Source organism: Eumetopias jubatus, unplaced genomic scaffold (assembly GCF_037043125.1).
Source record: "Eumetopias jubatus isolate StellerSeaLion01/CBP00866 unplaced genomic scaffold, mEumJub1_p1.0 scaffold_6, whole genome shotgun sequence".
Classification (NCBI taxonomy): domain Eukaryota; kingdom Metazoa; phylum Chordata; class Mammalia; order Carnivora; family Otariidae; genus Eumetopias; species Eumetopias jubatus.
In genome coordinates this window covers 95364827-95387950 of record NW_028274812.1, presented here as the reverse complement: position 1 = coordinate 95387950, position 23124 = coordinate 95364827, and the positions used below count along the sequence as shown (strand labels likewise).

General features: G+C 40.0%; 1 pseudogene; it reads left to right on the top strand.

Moving 5' to 3' along the window:
* Positions 1 to 10528: 10528 nt before the first annotated feature.
* LOC114204526 (ubiquitin-conjugating enzyme E2 D3 pseudogene) lies at positions 10529 to 11217 on the top strand (annotated as a pseudogene).
* Positions 11218 to 23124: the final 11907 nt, after the last annotated feature.

Genomic DNA, 23124 nt, shown 5'->3' with positions numbered 1-23124 from the left:
ACAGCACAGGGAAACCTAGCTGACGGAGTAAATCAATACAGAAACAGGGCTGCATCTGCCCATTGACATGGATATGTTCTAATTTTCACAAAGATGTGCTAATGGGCTATCTAGGGCTCTGACCAAAGAGACCTCTGCAATTGCTAAATCCAGGAGCTCATGACAAACTACCTATAGCTGCAAACAAGACTTGAAGATACCCTCAATCCCACCCAACCATCACAGTGACCTTCTGGGACTGTGCCATATGGCAAAGGAGGACCATCTTGCAGACTCCAGATCAACAGTTATAGTCACAAGGCGTTGCTCCCAAAGGCCAATGTTACTGCCAGCTTCAGGAGACACCATCCCCTGCATCCATACTTTCCTCTCCCTTGGCCCAATGTGAACAATGGTGAAAATCTGGATGTGCCTCTTCATGACCAGACTGTACAGAGGGTATTGTCCTCTAAAGTGGTAAGGTGGGGCGCCTGGTTAGCTCAGTCGGGTAAGCGTCTGACTCTTCATTTTAGCTCAGGACATGATCTCAGGGTGTGGGATCAAGCCTCATGTGGGGCTCCAGGCTCAGCACAGAGTCTGCTTAAGACGCTCTCTCCTTCTCCTTTTGTCCCTACCCCTGGCTCACACGCATGTGCTCTCTCCCTCTAAATAAAATAAATCCAAAAAATAAAGTAGTAATGGGTTTTCCAAAAGATAGATATCCAAGTCTCAAGTGTGAAAAAGCTTAGAAGTAAGGAGAATATTATACTTAATAACAAATTTGAGCTAATTGGAGTACTTTTTATCCGCCAGGCACGATGCTGAGGGGTTTGTGTTATTCCACTTAACCTTCCTGACCACAAGAGGAAGTAGGTCCGATGATCCTCACTTGACAGAGGGACAAATTAAGCTTTAAAAAGTTAAATACTGGGCGCCTGGGTGTCTCAGTCATTGGGTGTCTGCCTTCGGCTCAGGTCATGATCCCAGGGCTCTGGGATCAAGCCCCACATTGGGCTCCCTGCTCAGCGGGGAGCCTGCTTCTCCCTCTCCCACTCCCCCTGCTTGTGTTCCCTCTCTTGCTGTGTCTCTGTCACATAAATAAAATCTTAAAAAAATAAAATAAAATAAAAAGTTAAATACTAGGCACAAAATCACACAGGTGCTAAGTGTCAGGACCACGACAACGCAACACCCATGATCTTAGCTATCATCAAGGTCTTAGAGTACAGAATATTCTTTGGCATTCACAAGGAGTAATAAACTGATTTTCTGCTTTTACAAAAATACTGTGTGTCATTTTAGCCATATTTTACTATCTGTAATTAGTGTCTGGTATTTAAAAGCACATCTGGCACAATATGTTACTTTATGAATTACAAAAACATAAATTAATCACACTGTAACATCATTATCTCTCATTTGTATGGGAATTCAAAATTACAGTTTCAAATGTTTCCATCTACATAGCATGAGGCATTCATTTTTACATTATGAAAGTAAAACATGTATATTAAAAAATAGACAAAACAAAGAAAAACAGAAAGAAAATATCTATCATTCTACAAACCAAAGACAACTGTTAACATTTTGAGAAACATGTAATTCAGAGCTCAAAAATATAATTTGATTACTCATATAAACCTGATTTCCCCTACAAAACCCATAATTCAGAATCAGAAAATTTTTTCAAGTGTTGAAAAGGCCAATGAACATTTTTTATGCAATTCCCACATGGAGACCAAAGAAACTTTTGTTTAGCCATCATGAAAAGATATTTACAATTTTCTTGAAGTAAAAAAATCTGTAATTTCATTATTCCTCATTCACTACTGTCCATTTCCAGTGAACATTCAAAAAGGATGTTAATAGGAATTTGAGAAATGGGTCCTACATTTCTCAGTAGACTAATTTCCTAAAGGATTCTACCCCACGTTGACCTGAACTCTATATATGTGTTCTAAGCTGCAATTCTTTACATGGCCCATGATGGCCTCAAACAGTGCTTGCAACCAAGGAAAAGAAAAACATACAAAGAGCAAAATGAAAAAGGACTTTACAATCACACCTGCCTGGCTGTCCCTTACTGCAGGCTTTTCTAAGCTACTAGTTTTCACTATAGGGTGAGAATCCAGATTTCTCGTTTCCTGGTCCAGCATCTTCTTGGAAACAAAAGCGTCTATTTATTTAGTATTGGACATTTAAATATTGTTACTATTATTTAAATAGTTCAGAAATGACACATAGACAGTAGGTACCTACTTGGTCACACTACACACTTTAGTGGCTGGCTGCCACTAAATACACACAGAGTTTGAATTAGGTTCCACGTACCTCCACTTCCTGGCAAGAGTATGAACCCCACCTTCTCTTTTCATTCCCATCCCCCTCCTCATTCCAAAGGAACCCAAGTAAGAACTCTGCTTACAGCCTTCTAGTGAAGACAGTTAGCATGTCAACCCTGCTCCCCACCATGCTTATTTCGCTCTCTCTCATTTCAAACCGTAGTCCAGAGGTTCTAGCTCACAAGTGATCTGAATGGGAAGAGAAGTATAAAAGGAGCTGTAAAATGATGAAAGGGCAGACTGCCCAAGGCAAAGGAAGTTTCTCCAGGGAAGTGGTGGAGTTGCCCGCCTTCTCAGGACCTTGGGTGTTTACCTTCTCCATAGTGCCTCTCTCTGGGATAAACTCTCTACTTCTTGCTAAGATCTGCCTTCAAATCATACTGAACCTCTTCTAAAGACTGATCCATGGTCATATGTCAAATGAAGAGTCAAAAATGGTTGAAGAAATTAAGTAGGACACATCAGTCTTTGCTTGGTTTTTCTAAATTTAAATCAGAATTATTTTTGCCTTATATACTTTTTTCACTTAAAGATATTTACAGAATGTTATTTTCACATAAGAAATTGAAGGAAGTTTTCCATTTAAAAAAAAAAAGGGAAAGAAAACTGCCAATTGGCTATTAATAGACTTACTAAACTGAACTTGGCAACTTCTCTGAATCCCCCTAGGGTAGCCAAGCGCATGGTAGGCGCTTAATCACTATTTGGTGAATGGCTGAACACTTACAAAGAATGTTCTGGTCTTATCTCTAATATTCTACCTAATTCTGGGTACTACTGGAAACACAAGCCTAGACACACCCCATGAGGTAGAATCAAACACTCTCTCCCTAATAAAGTAGCAGAATACATATACAACAAGGTTTAGAATTTTTGAAAATATTTATTTCAAAAAGTGGTTTCAATCATTGAATGACCTTTGGATTTGAAAGTTACCATGAAAATATAATATCTATGTTCTGAGTGTCTGTCCCGATAATGCAACAATTTAAAACTAAATTTCCAAAGGATATTTTCAGAAGAACAAAATTTCTATAAAGCTCAAACTTTACTAGAACTTTTTTCCTTTGAATTTTAAAAGAAAATTTTATTGGTCTTTTTTTCTTCTTGATACCAATAACTGTAAAAACAAATAGTTAACAAATAGCATAACATTGCAATCATGGCTAAATTGACCTAGATCAAAACAACACAAGCCAAAACAAAAACTAAACACTGAATCAAACACAAGCAAATGGCAGGATTCCCAGAAGGTCACTAAACTTGGACTTGAGAAAACTGTCAACGTTTCCTGAAATTTTCAAAGATATCTCTAAGTTTTTTAATTCGTAAAAACCAAAATGCCAAAGAAACAACAAAGAGAAAAAACTAAAGTGAATCCTTAGAAAAGACAAACCTAGTAGGAAAATATATCCCTTTCACAACTGACAGCTATAAATTTATTTTCTTGGCATGGTGGACATAATGTTTTCAGTGGTTCTTCAGTAAGGAAATCTTTTGAATAGGTAACTCTGAAAGCAAACTGAGTTAAGCAGGACTGGGAGATCTGTAGCATTCCAATAGTAATCTATCTTGGATTATGTGCCTCTGTCACATTATCTGATTTTCCAGAAGGCAAGGTGGTTGAATGAAAAATGTACTGAGTAGAACACAGGAAGCCTGATTTGTTATCCATTGCTACAACTAACATAAGCCTTTAGCCAAGAATGATGCCTCCAAGCCTCTGTCTCCTCATTTATATTAGATCAGTTATAATATCCATTAGCACTCTAAAAATTCTATGAGTACATGGGAATCCCACAGATAAAAATGTGTAATGTTACAGGGCCTCTCTTTATAAAGGACATGATTACTTTACTCCTTTTCACAATAAATTAACCAAACTGGTTATTTTTTGAATCAGCTTGGGTATCAACATTCTAAAGAACTGTACTGGGTGCCTGAGTGGCTCGGTTGTTAAGCGCCTGCCTTCAGCTCAGGTCATGGTCCTAGGGACCTCGGATCAAGTCCCACATCTTGCTTCTTGCTCCTTGCTCAGCGGGGAGTCTGCTTCTCCCTCTACCCCTCGCCCTCCCATTCTCTCGCTCTCACTCTTTCTTTCTCTCAGATAGATAAATAGATAGATAGATAGATAAAAAAATAAATAACTGTGCTCAGGTGATACTGATGTTCAGTCAAGTTTGGGAACCAGTGGGTTAAAGCAGTGATTCTCAAAGTGTCGTCTCTGGCCAACAGCAGCAGCATCTGGGGACTTTTAGAAATGGTATTCAAAATGTTGTATTATTTTCTGAGAAACTTGAAGTACTTCACTCATTCTGAAACAAATTCTCCCACTATCTAAAACAGAAAAACCATCAAATGAACATAACCTAAATTGCTATTTTTTTTTAGCATTCAATTTTTAAAGGTGAAAACAGAAAAGAGAGCTTCAGCTTAAACCATTAAGTTCAAAGTAAAATGAAGAGCAAATTCTTATTAAGCACTTACTATGAGTCAGGCACTGTTAAAAGAACCTTATATATGTTAACACATTTACTCCATATAACAACCTGCTGAGGTAGGTAGTTTCCCCAATTTTACTAATGAAGAAACAAGCAAAAACACATATGCAACTTGTCCAAGTTCAAATAACTAAAAAGTGGCAGAGTCAGATACAAGGCTAGGCAGTCTGGCTGAAGAGTGTCCTCAACCATAAGATGAAGAAAGTTGGGGAACTTGGTTTCCATGGCTGACCCTCTTTGCTTGAGACTCGACCACATGCCAAAAATAAACATTTCTACTTTGTTTCTCTCAAGAATGATAATGAATCTAGCTAAGGAATTATTATTGCATGCTAAGAAATATAATCCAAAGACAATGAATACAAAATAAAAACATGTATCCATTTCCACTGATGTGTTTTACTCACAAGACTTCCAAGATTGGCCTTAATAGTAAAACCATCCACTTTGGAACAAAATAGGGCCCTCAAAACGAACTAAATGAATGCCAGGTAACGCTCATCAAAACCTTTCTAAGTGAACCAGGTTATGTAAATCAAGTGCAATTAAGCCAGCTTCTCTAAGATTATCTCTGCTCCGGTTCTTATGCGTATAAGTGGAGAATCATAAAATCACTGTGGAGCATTGCAGTATTGATCATTCCTAATTGGCTACTTACTGCAACAGTGCTGTCACATCCTATCACTGTGAATGCAACATCGCGGACTCTCTTAGCTCTTCAGATAAATTATCCAGAACACACGATTTGATTACTGAGAGTTTGAATTTGCTTCCACATGTCTTCATTTTTCCCATCAAGAGATGTACCTCTGATCTTTCCTTTTCATCCCCACAGCTACTCTTCATTTCATACATAGTGAGTTAAACAGAAAACCCTAGTCACATTAAATTCTAATTATATTCAATTTAATAACATTCACTTGTAATGTCAAAAGTATCCTAATAATGATAGGTTGTCTGAATGAAGGAGTTACTAAGATGCTTATATGCTGGAACCTGTATTACATTCAGTCTCCAGCAAGTAACAGAAGATTAGTAATAGGCAGGTATAACCTCTTGAATTCAAAGACGCAAGATGAGTTATAAAAAGGTGCTTTAAGCTAGAAATATAATATTCAACTTATCACTGAAATCAAAGGATAATCAAGACTAATTTCAAAGTACAGAATAATTTGGCATCCTTTTTGAAATTGATACCATATTTTTTTCACCAGAACTATTTGGTCCTAAGAAGATCATCCAGATCAGTTCCAATCAAACAACATGCAAAGAATTGCTTTTTGTGTATGTGGTTTGAAGCATTTTGAAACTATTGCAGTTAAAGAGAAAAAATTCTTAAATTACCTCACCTACCCTTTTTGCCAGTTTAGGCCTGTCCTTGCTCTGTGTCCTCATTTTGCTTTCTCTTATATTCTCTTGAGCAAACCTTCATGTAGCTGGATAAGGTTTCATTCTATGCTTACTCTCAAGAACCTAAGAAATACCAGATGGTTCTTCTCAAGTGGCTCTCTTGGATGCCACAGCATGCCACTTTTAGATGCTCTCCTACCATCTGAATTTTCTAAGGACTGATAGTATGAAGACCCAGATTTTAAGACTATTTAAATGTGAATGTTAACGGATTATAAAATCCACCAGGTAGTGAATGAAATCCTTCATCACAGTGAATAAAGACCAGATGATTTGAAGCTAATCAAGTAAAAAAATAAAATTCTAGAAAGTTCCATATAAAACATGCAATAAAATTATGAAGAGAAGTTGAAAATATTCCTATGTTCACATTCTGGTAAAAAGCAAAAACTGTAAATTCTAAGAGTTAGATTAGCATGTAAATACAAAATCTGGCCATGTTATCAACATATTTTTCATTTCAAGGTGTTTGGGGATTAGGGTTTTTTATTCCTAGTGCGAGTGTGGTGTGTGTGTATTTCAAGCTAGTGAATATTTAATTTACTATTTTAAACACTTTAGAAGCATTATTTCACTTACCTCTGACAACAGTGTGAGAATTATAAGGATGCACTGTATTACCACAGTCCCCATTCTACAGATGGGGAAAGTGAGGCTCAGAGAAGTTATGCAACCCTCCCAGAGCACAGGAAAGCAGAAGAGCATATTTTGAACCAGAGTCTTAAGCCTCAAAGGCTCCTGTTCCTTACCACTACCTGTATTTTCCCCAGTTCTCTAAACACAAGCTTAGTACCTGTCCCTCAGCAAGTCTATATATCGCAATCACAAACTGGCACAGAAAATACCAGTTTGGAAAATAAATATTCCCTGTACAGAAAGTCTTGCTATGGTTAGCACTGTGTTCACGCACACATGTGCTGGGACTAGAGTCATGCCTATTCTAGCTTTTTATTCAACGTCAGATTTTCTAATCCATTTAAGCCTATTTGCAAAGTAATTCTATTTCTGTACTCATGACTTAGAAACAGCTGGAATTTTTTTGAGCCAAAATTTTGAAATCTCAGATCTCTATTAAAAGAAAAAAAAAAAAAAAGGAGCCACTTCAGATAATCCAGAGACCTGCAATGCTGAATTCCCTTTCACTCTGGAGAATTGGCATGAATCCCTTCAAGCTCCAACTGCTTTAAAAAAAAAAAAAAAGTCCTCTAAAGTACACTGGTGACAGGGATGATCTGGAATCAACTCATTGGGAGCCAAAGATTCATGTTATTACAGCTAGAAGACTCCTATGTACATTTTTTCTTTGGCTTCATTTCAACTCTAAAAAAATAAAATTCCTATTCTCTCCTAAAGTATGCAGATTCTACTATGTAAAAATTGCTCAAGATGATAACTAAGTCTCTACCCTTTACGGGATCCTCCAAAGTTCCCAGTGGGTATTTTTTTGATATGGGTAAAACCCTACTGATGCATACCTAGGATTTTCTGAAGTGTTCCTTTTCCTCCTCCCCCTGTGGAGGGGCATTTGCAGGTGCTTGCCCTGACCTTAACTGAGATCCAACCCAATGGTTCTCAAAAGTGAGTAAACGCTAGCATCACCTGGAGGGCTCGTGAAAGCACAGATAACTAAGCCTTACTCCCAGAGTTTGAGCCTGGGCCCTAGATTGCCCCCAAAAGTTCCCAGGTGATGCTTATACTGCTGGCCAGAGATGACACTCTAAGAAACAGTGCTTTAACTCCCTGGTTCCCAAACTATTCCGCATAGAAATCACCCGAAGAAGAGCTGTTTTTAAATGTGGATGCCTCCCAGTCCCACTCCTACAGATTCTGATTTAATTGGCCTGGGGTTCTGCTGAAGCACCAAGTTTTTTAAAGTTCCCCCAAGCTCCGGTACTGTGCAGCACCCTTAAAGAAACTTCTGGGCCGCACACACAGTCCACCGCCCTGTGCGCTCGCCCACGCTCCCGGCGCGCCACGTGTGGACGCCACCGCCCCTTCCAAGGGGACGATGGGCTCTGGGGCGTACATCCATCCCCGCACAATAAGCATTCTCGGAGCCAAAGACCCCGAGGCAGAAATCAGCACGCAGCGAACCTCTCATGATTCATTAACACTCAGTAACTTTGTAGGACAAACCCTGACATCCCAGCCTCCAGCCTGGGTGCCGGGTTGATCTCTCGGTTCACCAAGCGCTTCCCCGCGGGGAGAAACTGTACCCTCAGGACAACCAAAATGTCAAACTGCTGCCCTGGGACAGCCAGCCCTAAGCCCCCTGTTTGTCATTCTGGCAGGATGAGGGGAGAATGACAGCGTCATTCCCCGCTGTCACCTTACCTGACGCGGCGTCTAGGGTCAGGGTGGCTGTCGCAGCCAGCAGCGTGTTGCACCAGGGCTTCGGGGGACGTCCCAGGAAGGGACCAGCCCCTACCTGGGCAAAATCTGGGCTGAAGTGGGGTTTGCTGCCCTCCGCCCCGAGCCCCGTCGCCCCGTCGCCCCGTCTGCCCGCAGCGGCCAGTGCCGAGCGCCGGCGGCTCTGAAGCTCTCTCTCGGCCCCCTGGAGGCGGAGCCCGGGAGATAAGGTTCGCACTCCCCACCCGCCCCCTTTCCGGTGGGCAAGGCCAGAGGGTGGGTTTTGGATCGCAATCTCCAAGTGCGAACTGCTAATTAACCCTGGTGGAAACACGCTCAGTTCAAATCCTGCCAGGACCAGCGAGGGCTTGACTGGAGAGGCGGACTGAGGAACTCCCCGGGAAGCGGTTAAGATAAAGGCGACGCCGAGGGTGAAAGGGCGAGCACCAAGGGAAGCGAGGACCTGGGCGGGGGCCGTCGCGGCACTGATCAGAGGTGCCTGCCTGCCCTGGCCCGTGAGAACGGCCCCCAGGGGGCGCCAGGGTCAGTCACCCTGGTCTGCCCAGTAGCTGACTGTTGTACCTGCCTTTGACCTAAGGTAATAGCTGCCAGAAAACCTGAGAGTTCACTCTCAAATAGGTAGGCAGTTTATTTTTGAGGACCTAGAAGTTACAGGAAGTTCTGGAATAAGGCGACTGCCTTTATGACAATAAAGGAATGCTCTATTACTCACAGAGCGCCAGAAAGTACTTTAACTTTCTTGTGCTTAGAACTCCCATGTTCCTGAACCCCCTTAGGCCCCTCACCTGTCACTCTCCCCACTTCTCACTCTGCTTTACTCCCCCCTCCCCCACCGTATGGCCTGCTTGCCCTTCCTTATATACAGCAGTGTGTTCTCTCCCTACTTCATCTACCTCCAAAGCTCTATCCCACACCTTATCATAGTTGCCTACTTCTCTTCATTCAGGTCTCAAATGCCCCTTCCAGAGAGTCCTTCCTGCACCCTCCATCCAAATGGAACTCCCACAGCCATTCACATCCCCTAACCCCACTTCATTTTCAACAGATTACCTATTACTCTTTGAAATTGTATTATTTGTTCTTTTACTTTGCATTCATCTCAAGAGAAGCTCCACGAGGACAGAGAATTGGTCTCATGCCTTCTGCATCTAGAACAATACCTGGGACATAGTAGGTGCTCAATAAATATGGGCTGAGTGAACATGTGACTCAATTTCCCCCCAGGGAGAACCTTCATAGAGAAATACCTTCCTTTCTTCCTTCAATAACTGAATTCTACTAAGTTCAGGTCAGATACAAACATCTTGGGATGATTATCATTTTCTGCATTTCCTCATTCATTTATACATTCATGTTATAGTCCATTAGTATACAGATATGTTTCTTCTTGGGTCATATCAATGAAAATATGACCACAACTTCCCAATATTGAGACATAGATAGCAGCCATATATTTACAGTAATTTTCTGGGAAGAGGTTCCATGACTTTTTAGATTCTCAAAGCATGACACTCTGCTTTTCATGTATTAAAAGGTTAAAAAGGCTCTCATGTGTTCCCATGTCTACATTTCCAACCCAGGTCTCTTTCTCTAAATTTTAGCCGGTATCCCAAGTGTCCACTGGACATCTTCACTTGTATGAATTACAAGCATTTCAAATAAAATGTGGTCAAGCCTGAGTTTATTATTTTTCTGTTCCCCTCTTAAAAAGCCTGTTCCTTCCCCCTGCATTCCCTGCCTTTCTCAAAGTCACCACCATTCAATCAATTGCTCAAGAGGAGACTTTGCCTCACTCTTCACTCTAAAGCAAATATGACCCTCTCCTGATTAAAACACTAACATGGTTTTCCATTGCTCTTTTTTTTAAAGACCTTCTTTTTTTTTTTTTTTAAGGTTTTATTTATTGCCCCCGCCCTCCCAGTCCAATCTCCGATCTGTTTAGTAAGAAGGTGCTGTTCCGAAAAGAAGGAAAAGGGGGTAGCACAGATAAACTCGGCCCTGGACGTAGGAAGCGCCTGTGTCTGGCCGAGCCGGTGTGAGACGAAGAGACAATCCTTCCCTGCCGCCTGGATAATCAAGAGTTTTGGCCGGACCTTTGAGCACACACTGAGAGAGTGAGGAGCCAGACGAAAAGCACAGACTATGGCGCTGAAACGGATTAATAAGGGGCTTAGTGATTTGGCCCGTGATTCCAGCACAATGTTCTGCAGGTCCAGTTGGGGATGATATGTTTCATTGGCAAGCCACAATTATGGGACCTAATGACAGCCCATATCAAGGTGGTGTATTCTTTTTGACAATTCATTTTCCTACAGACTACCCCTTCAAACCACCTAAGGTTGCATTTACAACAAGAATTATCATCCAAATATTAACAGTAATGGCAGCATTTGTCTCGATATTCTAAGATCACAGTGGTCTCCTGCTTTAACTATTTCTAAAGTTCTTTTATCCATTTGTTCACTGCTATGTGATCCAAACCCAGATGACCCCCTTGTGCCAGAGATTGCACGGATCTATAAAACAGACAGAGATAAGTACAACAGAATGTCTCGGGAATGGACTCAGAAGTATGTCATGTGATGCTACCTTAAAGTCAGAATAACCTGCATTATAGCTGGAATAAAGTTTAAATTACTGTTTAAAAAAAAGGTTTTATTTATTTATTTTGACAGAGAGAGAGAGAGAGAGAGAGAGACAGCAAAAGAGGGAACACAAGCAACGGGAGTGGGAGAGGAAGAAGCAGGCTTCCTGCCGAGCAGGGAGCCCAATGCAGGGCTCAATCCCAGGACCCTGGGATCATGACCTGAGCCGAAGGCAGACGCTTAACGACTGAGCCACCCAGGCACCCCGGTTTGCCATTGCTCTTAAAATAAGATCTGAAATCCTTAAAATGTCTCCAAGACTTCTTCTCCACTCTCAGGATTTGCCACTTCCTCCTCACCTCCTCCCCCTCCCTTATCCTCTAAATCCTAGTCATACCTCAACTTCAGCTGCCTCAAACCCTCCATGCACAGACTTCTTCTGACCTACAAAAACTCAGACTTAATTCATTTGTGTCATTTTAAGCTGCTAAGTTTTGGAGAACTTGTTATGCAACAATAAAAGACTAACGCAGTGACTATAAGCCCAGATAGTCTAGCAAAGTCTGAATTCCCTGGGCTATCTTCTCTAACATATTTTTAATACCTAATTAATATTATTTAATTATTGTATTCCTCAATAAATAATTTATTAATTATTTAATTTTTATTTATTCAATATTTATTAAATATTTTGTCTATTTAAGACTTTTTTTAAGATTTTATTTATTTATTTGACAGAGAGAGACACAGCGAGAGAGGGAACACAAGCAGGGAGAGTGGGAGAGGGAGAAGCAGGCTTCCCACGGAGCAGGGAGCCCCATGTGGGGCTCTGTCCCAGGACCCTGGGATCATGACCTGAGCCGAAGGCAGACGCTTAATGACTGAGCCACCCAGGCGCCCCTGTCTATTTAAGACTTGCACATAAACATTTAAATTTAAAAATTAGAAAAGAGAATATGCTTACCAAGTAAAATTTCCCAATTTTTGTTTTAGAACATTATTGTACCCAAATCTTCCTCCTCAGTAATAGAGATCTAAATCATAGACCCCAATATCAGAGCAGAGGAGACCAAAAGAATCCTTCATTTCCTCTAGAATCCCTTTTGTCTCATCTCAGCCCCATCCAAACCCAGGCTATGGATATAGAAGGAGCTGTGTTACAAAAGGATTGCCTATAATTGATATATTGCTCTCTTAGAAATGCCTTTTGTCCTGACTCTTCAGGGTTTCCTCCCACTCAAGGTAATAATTCTTCCTGATCTTCAGGAGAATAAGTCTATATTATTGCTATATTATTGCATTTTAAGTCTCAGTTTCTCAACAACCAATCTACTACAGCTGAGCCACACAGCTACAACTAAAAGTCAGTATCATTGGGAAGTAAATGTCATATCTGTATTCCTCACCATTATATTTCCATGTGAGCAATAAACAAATATTTATTGAATGAACAAATTTGCTAATGTGACAAGACCAAGGGAGAATAGTCTTAGTGTATATATACTGAATGCACTGATGCTGTTCCAGGCATTAGGCTAGACTTTGGGGACAAAGCTGTGAACAAACAAGCCCCTGTCCTCCCTCACAAATAGCTAAAATTACCCTCAAATAATGCACCATTTACAAAGGCAGGCAGTTCTCAAATGCTCTCTCTAGGACAGCAGGCAGGATCATCCCAAGCCAATCTTATTATGTCCTTCCTCACCCTTTAAATCAAGGGTATATGTGAAGGGAGTGAGAAGTTTCAAAAGTACAATAGGCAACCTGGGAAAGGAAAGGGTCCATTACCTACCTGATGGTCTTGGGGCTGCAAATTACAGAAACCAACTCTGGATGAGTTCAACAACAAAGGGATGAATTAGAAAGATACTGGCCATAAAAATGATAGGAAGGCTGGAGAACCAGGCTTAGAGAAAGACAGACTGGGTAGGGCCACAGTCTGTGTAGCAATCACTGCTCAATAGTCTTGTAAAGGCAACACAGCTTGAGAAAATAGACTGCATCTGTTTTTCCTGCCCTTGCAGCACTCTGCCCAAGACCCAAAGTCCAGAGAGAGAGTCCAATTAGCCTGCCTTGGGTTACATGCCCACTCCCTTAGCTAGAGGCCTGACAGACTCAAAGCCAGTGGTGGGGAAACATCTAACCCTAGTACACCAGCTGACAACAAGGAATTAGGTATTATCTGATCAATCTAACCATAAAATCAGCTCTGCCCCAATAGCACTCTTTCAAATACAGAGTGGACTTATGTAGTTCCCAAAGTTATGAGGAAATTGCTTGACTAGGTGGCCAACCTTGAAGCAGTTCCCATGTGAGGAATATCCAGGGTGCTGACTGGAGAGGCTTGGGTCACATGCTCCATCCATGGAGCCAGTAGCAGAGCCCCACCCAGAGCCCACAGACTGGGCTCTGAAGAAGGGGAATGGCATTTCTTAAGATAGAATCAGAGCTCTGTTAACTAAAAAAGAGGAAACAAAACTGAGAGAAGGGGATATTAAAAAGCAACAAATGTTCACTATTTATACCTTTTGCTGACCAGCCTCCAAATACATTTTTTTCCCCAAGTGAAGACAGCCCAAACCTCATCAGATTTCTACATTCATTGCCAAATCCAAGATGTGCATTTTTTCTTGGTCAGGTTTAGATGGGCCAGCATCTATGACTAAATGATCAAATTAACCATTATCAACTCTAGAGAGAGAACAAGTAACTACAGTAACTACCATTTGGTAAAGGAGAGAAAAAATATATCTCATCCCACCACCATTGTCACTATATCCTGCAAAACAGAAATAACAAAGACTGTTCCATGGAAGAGAAGTGAGTATCCTGGTCAGCCCGCTGGTAGCCCCTAATTCTGCCCTCTAGGAGGATCTCCTTTGACCACTGATCATAGGACATTATTGTCAAGGTTGAGGTCTACCTGAGAAGACAACTTCCTTTAAACTCTAGGAGGCTTCTGGTCAATTCCAGAGACTAGAAACTAAAGGTCAGTAACTTGACTAGTCATGTCCTTGAATCTACTGAGGATTCTGGTTTCTAGGCAGTAGCTTCAGTGTTCTGATCATCTCCCTAGCCTCCGCCTAAAGCAATTATAAACAGGGACGTGGGATGGAGAGACTTGCCCATTCTGACCTTTGACCCCAAACTATAGCCCAACTGCATTTTTGCAGTAAATGCCATTATCCCCTCTGACAATCAGAAACTTCATAACAAGAAGTACATGCAAGGTCCTGGAGAGCCAGCTTCTTATTTCCTTCTGTGGTTCCTACCTTCCTCCTATTGATCATACTAGCTTTATCACTAGGCAGAGAACTTGGCTTTTCCAACTATCCAAGGCTCCAGAGCACCAGAGTACCAGGCTTTATGCCATTTCATTTTGCAGGCTGCAATCAGTGTCTGGAAACAGAAACTGTTTCCATTCTACACGGAAAATGAATCCTTTGGAAATACATGAGTAGCTGACAGAAGTGCTGGAAAACTACATTTGGAAAAAGAAGAACCAGATAAAGCTGCAGAGATAACAGGAACTATTTAGCATTTTTAAAGGGATACCACCAGTGGTAGAAATGAACTGCTTTTTTTTTTTTTTTCCCATTCATTAATCTACTCAATGTATAAGGATAGTGAGTTTCACTGGCCTAGCTTGGGTCACCAACCAATGTCTTAGATTAGGAGAGAACAAGGCATCTAATTGTACTGGCCTACTAAAACACATTTGATAAAACCTTTAAGCCTGAATTCAAGAAGCCTGAAGAAGAAGAAATCAGCAAAGGAAAGCAGGATGCTGGTACCATAAAAAAGAAGGAATGAATGCTGGGTGCAACAAAATAAAACAGCTAGTACAGAGAAGGGAAAATCATGCCATTTCCTTAGGACTTCTTCAGAACCAACTATAGAGGCTACTTCCTGTTCTCTTCAACACCTACTTTCTTGGATTATAGACACACTTCCAGTATGATGGCTAAATCCAAAGGGCTAATATACACTAATTGTATTCTATCTAAGAAGATATGGTGTATAATAGCCGTACTGTGGAAATAATTGGAAAATACTTCACAGCCCAGAGGTCCATGATTTTTCAGTAGTGATTCTAATAGTCCCTGGTTTTGGCTTCAGTGATAACATCACTGGACCACTCAATCCACGGAAAGAATTATCCACACGGATTGGTTTAGGATGGACAAATGACCAAAATTAGGCCAGTTAGAGATCTTTCTGGAACTTTGGAAGGGTGGGAAAGAGGAGTTTTTGTTGTGGTTGTTGTTTTTTCTTGGATTTTGAACCCTAGAGACCATGTAAGCCTAAATCTTCCTAGAAGAATCTGACTGAAAATGAAGCCAACATAGAGAATGGCAAAACTACAGGAAAACAGAGATCAACAGACATCAGTTGAATATCTACATCCAGCCATCACTGAAACTAGGCCTTCTTCTGGATGTTTTTCCCTTGAGTAAATAAATCCCCTTTCTGTTTAAGCTAATTTGAATTGGGTTCTGTTGCTTGTAATGAGAAGAGCCCTAAACTGAACACCCAAAAGCAATTTCAAAGCTGGAAGAATCTTAAGAAAATAGAATGTCAATATAAAATCATTCTGGGTCTTATAGGTTGAAATGCTAAATAGCAAATCATTGCTTAATATCAGAGTTTGACATCAATAATGAATACTTTTTATAAGTCCCCTTAAAAGTCCAAAAGCCCAAGACAATGTGACTCATATTCTAATTTGGTGGGATGATCTGCAGTTTTTGAGGGCATGTACTTAGATCCAAATGTGAGACACCCAAATTAGCAGGTAAAGATGCAAAAAAATACAAATATACCCAAAAGTGCAGTCAGAAAGAGTTTAGAGATAATTCTTCCATTTTGTAGTTCCTCTTTTTCTCAGTACCAGAGTCCCAAGTTCTTCTGGCAAAGAAAACATTGAATGAATTCACATTCCCCAAGATTTGGGTCACATTTCTTACATTTTTTCATAGGGCTGAAAGGCAAATTCAACTTTCCTAGCTTTGAACCATAACATAGAAATAAGGAACTACCCTATTTCTAACCATCTGTGGCAATGAGTTCTTGTTAGACTCCTTCCTACAAAAACTCTTCAAAAGATGCTTCATTATGATTGTTACAGTGAAGAGGGAAGAGGCAACTGGCCTTTGTGTTGAAGTCATTTATATACAGGCATCATCAAAGTAAAAGGAAAATAAATTCTTTGTTGGTTAATTCATTTATGATTGAAATGTTGTATCTAAAGTGAAAGCACATATTCAGTACTGGTTTTCCTTTGAGCTACAATTAAAAATTGGAAATAGAGCCCTGTCAACAAGGATTCTCCAAGTCCCTGAATTCTTTATAGACGTGGTTAGTAATGGGCTGGGATAGATAAAAAAAAAAAAAGTCCAATCCCCATTGACTTTGAAGTTAACAAATATATATAACAAACAAATTGCTTCAAGTTCCAATGTATCTGTGTGCATGCACACGCATGCATGTAGGGAAGGGGGAGAATGAGAAATATTTGAAGATATCAAAGTTATTTAATATAGTTTTCTAAAAACTATAACAATCCCAGTTCTTTAACTTTTCTTAAAGGTCATATTTCATTCCTCTGAGAGTTTTCTTAGCACTCCTCTGAGATCGCTTCAAGTGAAGCCTAGATCCCTGGATAATAGTTCATACAGGAAATTATCAGTGATGACCACTTGGAGAAAATATCCCACAGTGTGCTGCTTACATTAAAAAGGAAAGACAATCCTGTATTTTTGGCTTCCCAATTCATGGTAGTAATCTTAGATTTTTTTCTGTCATAATAAGTCATTTATTATCCAAGTTGCATGTTTTCCCCAGGTAAATGATTCAGCACTCATCCCCTTACATTTCAATTCTGTTTAATTCTCAATACTTTGTTTTTATAAGTCACTTTAACCAGATTTAAGAGATACTTCATCATATGTCATATGAAAAATTAGTATGGTGGCTGCAATGATGTCTGTGGTCCCTTTCCAGATCTAAAGTGCTTGAAACTCTGTGAGACAGGCAAGCCATAGTTACTAGCACACGTTATAACCTGCATTTTGTTTTCTTACTTCCTACATTCTGTAAATCATAGCTAATCGAATGAAGTGTCCTCTGGGTTCATCACCTTCTTTTTCAATTCTGGGTATAAAATCTTTCTTTCCTAACCTTCTAGATTGATCATTGTGCTTAAAAGGGAGAGTGTGCATGTACTTAGTGTTTTCTACAGATTTTCCCCAGTCTAACTGCACAGAGCCGTGTAAAACTAATCTTTTCTTAAGGATATACGGGCCTCTTTTTATTAGATGCTATCTCTAGAACTTGCCATCATAAATTAGGCCACCTGCCTGCATGACATCTTGTTGTAAGGAAGAGGAAGAGAAATATCTCCCTCACTCTGCCAAGGTTTTTCCCTGGCCAAAAGCATACTCGGGAAGCCTCAGTGAAGCAGCAAAGGGTGGGGATGAATGCCTTGGCTGGCTGCATTCCGACCTTGCAGAGATGCCAAGTTATTCAAAAGAACAGTCCCTCTGCTGTAGCAGAGTCATTTGCTAGAATCTGTGTACAGGAGAGATGTGGCTTTCCCCTCAGCCCTTTTGGGAGCTCACATTTGATAAAGACTTTAAGACTGAATTCAAGAACCCCACAACATACCTGATTTAAAAAAAAAAAAAAAGTTTTATAGAGAGAATACCAAACTACCTCTCACCACAGCTGGTCTCTGAGAGGAGCGCAAGTACAGGATCATCGCTGTACACTTCTTCCAAATGTGAACAGTGACAATTCTGGGAGGTCTGCTTGGCTCAGCTGAAAGATCCTCACCCAAGGTTTTCTTCCAGTGACTGATGAATTCTAAGGATGTAAGGATTATAGAATCTCTCTATTAATTTTTCTGATTTTTTTCCTAAGGAAAAATTAAGGGACTCTAGAGTATTTTTAGACTTTTTTTTTTATTTTAGAGAGAGAAAGAGAGAGCACAAGCCGGGGGGTGGAGTGCAAAGAGAGAAAGGGACAAGCAGACTCCGCACTGAGCGTGGAGCCCCACACAGGGCTCAGTCCCACAACTCTGAGATCAAGATCTGAGCTGAGATCAAGAGTTGGAGGCTTAACCGACTGAGCCACACAGGTGCCCCTAGAGTATTTTTAGGAGGGACTTTAACCCATTAAATAGTTGCTGAATAAAAGCATGAAGTTCTCTAGATGCCAAGTAACCTAAGACCAGGCTAAAATTAAAACTAATTCAATGGTCTCATGTCACTTTTCTGCCCCAGTCACTCTCACCCTGCTCTTCCTTAAGGATCTGGAAAGCTTAGTCTGAGGACGACTTACAGGGCTTCAAATCTAGCCCCTTTATTCTGGTGGATAAGGGAACGTGGACAGAGATGGGAAGCAACCATTGTATTTTCCCTTCAGATCCTAATAGAATGAAACTTACTTCCTGCACTTATATAAAATATATATAAAAAATATATATTTTCCCCTATGTATAGAAAAAAATGAAAAGTTTTAGTGTCAAATTAATCTTTGAAAACTTAACAAGTAAATATTCAGAATCAGACCCAAGACATCACTTCGGTGCAGCATCAGAAGTAAAGCCTCAAACAGGAAGAGATTCAAAAGTATGTGCTTTGTAACATAAATTAGTTTCATACTTAGGAGGAGCAAAATCTAGACTTAAGATTTTGAAGCCTAAATATCTATTTTCCCCACTCCACTAACCAAATAACATTAAAATGAGTGTTTCGAGGCCCTTTTCAAGGGCAAAGCTCTTTTTAGTTTCACATGGGAGTGAAACCAACAATGCTTCACCATTCACAAGGTAAGTATATTGATCAGTTGATGGAGAAATGAATGTGGCAGGTTCAGTTAGAATTTGTAAAGTCTAAAATCGAACATTCAAAATACAAGTAAAGTCATGTAGATGGGCAAAGAAGCCCTAATCTCAAATGTATACAGAATCAGGTACGAACTCTGATAAATCTTATATTTCCCATATTATAGGGAAGTATTTCTCCATTACATTCTCCTATTTACAATGAGGAGTAGGCACGTTCTATGAGGTCTCACGATGGGATGTGTCAAGAACAGAAGCTATAAGAATCAGGGCCGTATTAAAAGGAAAGATAAAAAATTATGGATCATATGAAACTTACTTCCCCAGCAAATCCTCACTTGATTAACACTCTTTTATTATAAAATATAGAAAAGGTAAGGCAGGGTAGTATAGAGATTATATTGCCAAAAAGAAAATCTCTGTATCTCTTATATGCTTCTGGCGGGAGTGGAACTTAGTTTGAGCTTTCCAGAAAGAAATTTGGCATTATGAATCAGAGGCCTTAAAATATTCATACCCTTTGACACAGTAATTTTGGTTTCAGGAAAATACCCAAATAGAATAATCTGAAAAGTAGGCAAAGATTTATGACCAAAGATACCAGTTAAAACATTATTTATAATGGACAAAAAAATAAACAACAAAAATGCTCCAAAACTGTGGATTGGTTAAATCAGAGGTCAGCAAGCATTTTCTGTAAAAGCCCAAATAGTAAATACTTTAGGCTTTGTAGACCATGCTATCTCCGTCACAACTACTACTCTGCATTGTCGATGTGAAAGCAGCACAGACAATAGTAAGCAATTGGGTGTGGCTGGGTTCCAATAAAACTTTACTAATGGACATTGAAATTTGAATACATATAATTTTCAAATGTCATGAAATATTATTGTTCTGATTCTTTTAAAATATTGAAAAATGTCAAAACCATTCTTAGCTCATGGGTTTTACAAAAACAGGTGACAGGCCAGATTTTCCAACCCCTGGCTTTAATTATAGTATCCTCATCAAAATTTTATGTTCAGTATTTACTATCAGTCCAAATTACACAATTTGGAAAAAAAAATTACACAATTTGGGAGGGAGGGGGAGAGGAAGGAATAAGGGGAAGGGGGGAAACTGGAAGATAATATGCTAAAAGATTCATAGTAGCTATTTCTAGATTGAGACATTATGAGTGATAGGGATGATTTTTCTTTCACTGTTTATTTTGGATTTTCCACAATAAGTATATGTTATTTCATGATTAAAATGATATTTTAAGAACAACTTTTCTGGCTAAAAAGATTCATTTCTTTCTCCTTCTTTAAACATTATTCAGAAATTTTGGACTTTCTGAGATTCTTGACAAAGCTCACATTGATTTTCAACAATAACATTTAAACAGCACGTTTTTGTAAACAGAAGCTCTCAATTCATTTATTTTTAAGGGCATATAATTTTTAAACCTAAGTACTTAGATCTTAGCCTCAAAGTCAGAGTCTGTCTCCCCTACTTTTTCATTCCCCTCCCACCCACATGCACCCTTCAGCTCTCCCCCACTATTTAGCAAGTGCATGCTGCCCCAGCTCCCCATAGTGGTGTGGTAACAACTCCAATCACTTCTCTCTACCTGCATCTCAAATACACCTCCTCTAATCTCAGAGGCTTACCATTTAAAGTCCACATGCATGCACCCCATTCCCTCATCTCTTGCTCACCTGCTCTTGGCTGGTGGTCAGTTAACAAGCAACCCATCACCTGCTGGGTCAGTGCTGTGGTATATATACCAGATAATGGCTCACTCTGTAGGACCTCCAAAAATATCTTTGTATTTATTTTAAAAGGGGGGTTGGTATCTTAATATTTTAACTCAATTGAATAATAAGCTGATGGACAAATTTCAGGCATCCCAGCCAGCATTTCCCAAGTGTATTTCACAGACATTTGTCTTGTAAGAGATTGCAGGGGGAAAAATAAGATCTGTGTTCAGATCATTTTGAGAGATGCTGCTTTCCATTTATGAGACTCCTAATTCCTATCAGCATATATGTACTAAAGGCTTTGCAAAGTCCAAAAGCAAAGATAACCCATTTACTTGTTTAATTCATTGTATCCCAAACTTACCTGCGGCTTCCCTCTGTATCACCTCCTCCCTGTCTCTGCACTTTGTTTTAATAGAAATACATAAATATCAAAAACATCCAACAGAAGCAATGTTCCCAAGGAACACTCTTGGGGATTCCCTGACTTGGCCAATGGAAGAGCTGACTGGAAAAGTGGGGGCAGAGAGAATGATGCATTCCAGCATCCCTCAAATCATTCTGCATTGGATGGTGATGGTCTCAGACTCTGAATCTGGCCATTCTGGCCTACGTTCCACCATATTCTCCCAGCACTGCCACCATGTGCATTTCTACTCAGACTTCTGAGTGCCTTCACTGCCCTCCTTCTCCACTTGCTGCTCCTCTCTCTAACAATCTCCCTGACTCCACACCACAGGCGCTATCACTCTAGTGCATTCCCATCATTGCTGAGTGCTCTCTCACCAACTGTGTATTTAAATTTAAATTAAAAGCACCATAGCTTTCCTTGGCCATTGCCAAAAATTAGCATATGTTTTCAGTATCTATGAGACACACACAGCTGCCATTTTTAGAAAATTACATTTCATTTGCAAAAACATATGTATCCAACTGTAATGAGATTAGATGTCCCCACATTTATTTTTCTAAGAATTGAGCACATCCAACATACGATCTTCTCTGAATGCATCTCATTGTTTCTCTTTTGGCAATATCTTTCAAATATCCAATCACCAGGGATAGTTATGCATTAACCTTTAATTCTTTAAAGGTTTTTCTTCGAAAAACGTGTACTTTTTCCAAAAGCAAATTTCTACAGGCAGTCTACAAAGGATACAGAATAGAATATTGCTGCTGGTTGGGACAGCCTTCATGAAACCTATTATTTCGGATTGTAGATACATGCATGCCCCTTATAACCAGAGCTTAAAGAAACATGGCCAGTTCAGCGTTTATTGGTTTCCAAGCCACATTATGGTATTCTGGATTTGTTCTGGCCATTTTCAGATAAGTCGCTTTATCAAGGAGGAAAAGCATGACATTCCTTCTCACATTACAATTTGGATTCTAACCCAGCAGGAGCAACACACTGCCACTCCACCACGTACACACGTAGCATGATTCAAATTCAGCAACAGTGTGAAAAGGCAGAGAGTTAGAACCAAATAATAAGTCTGGTTTAACAGGAGAATATTATCCAGAAACCTAGGCTTAAGCTGAATTATTTTTTTATCCTCCCTCAAGAAATGACTCTAAACCCAAGAGAGTGGCTCTTCTGTAACCATGGATTTAACTCAAAAGAAAGTCTCAGGGGGGTGCCTGGGTGGCTCTGTCTGTGAAAGCTTCTGCCTAGGTCCCTGGGATCTGGCCCTGCATCAGGCACTCCACTCAGCAGGCAGTCTGCTTATTCCCCTCTCTCTGCCCCTACCCCCCCCCCCCACTTTTCCATGCTCTTTCTCTCTCTCTCAAATAAATAAATAAAATAAAATAAAAATGAGGGACACCTGGGTGGCTCAGTCGGTTAAGTGTCTGCCTTTGGCTCAGGTCATGATCCCAGGGTCCCGGAACTGAGTCCCACATCAGGCTCCCTGCTCAGAAGGGAGCCTGCTTCTCCCTCTGCCTGCCACACCCCCACTTGTGCTTAGCCTCTCTCTCTCTCTTTCTGACAAATAAATAAAATCTTTATAAATAAACAAATAAATAAATAAATAAATAAAAATTTAAAAAGAAAAAGAAAGTCTTAGGTAGAAATAGTTCAACTAAAGTTGTGAGATACTGCTAAACATTATTACAGGCAATGCAGAACTTCCAGTGAAGATTTTTTAGAAAGTGGGAATGGAAGATAACTTTCTTCTCAAAGAAGTCTGTTTTTGGAGTATGATTTTGCCTTAAATAATGAAAGCAAGTTTTCATTGTCTAAATGAATTCCTCTATCTTTTGGTGTTCTTGAAATTTCCTTGCCTTATTTTATAAAAAATAAGGAGTTAACCATAATTCCAATACAGGGAACATTTCTCTTCTTGCTAG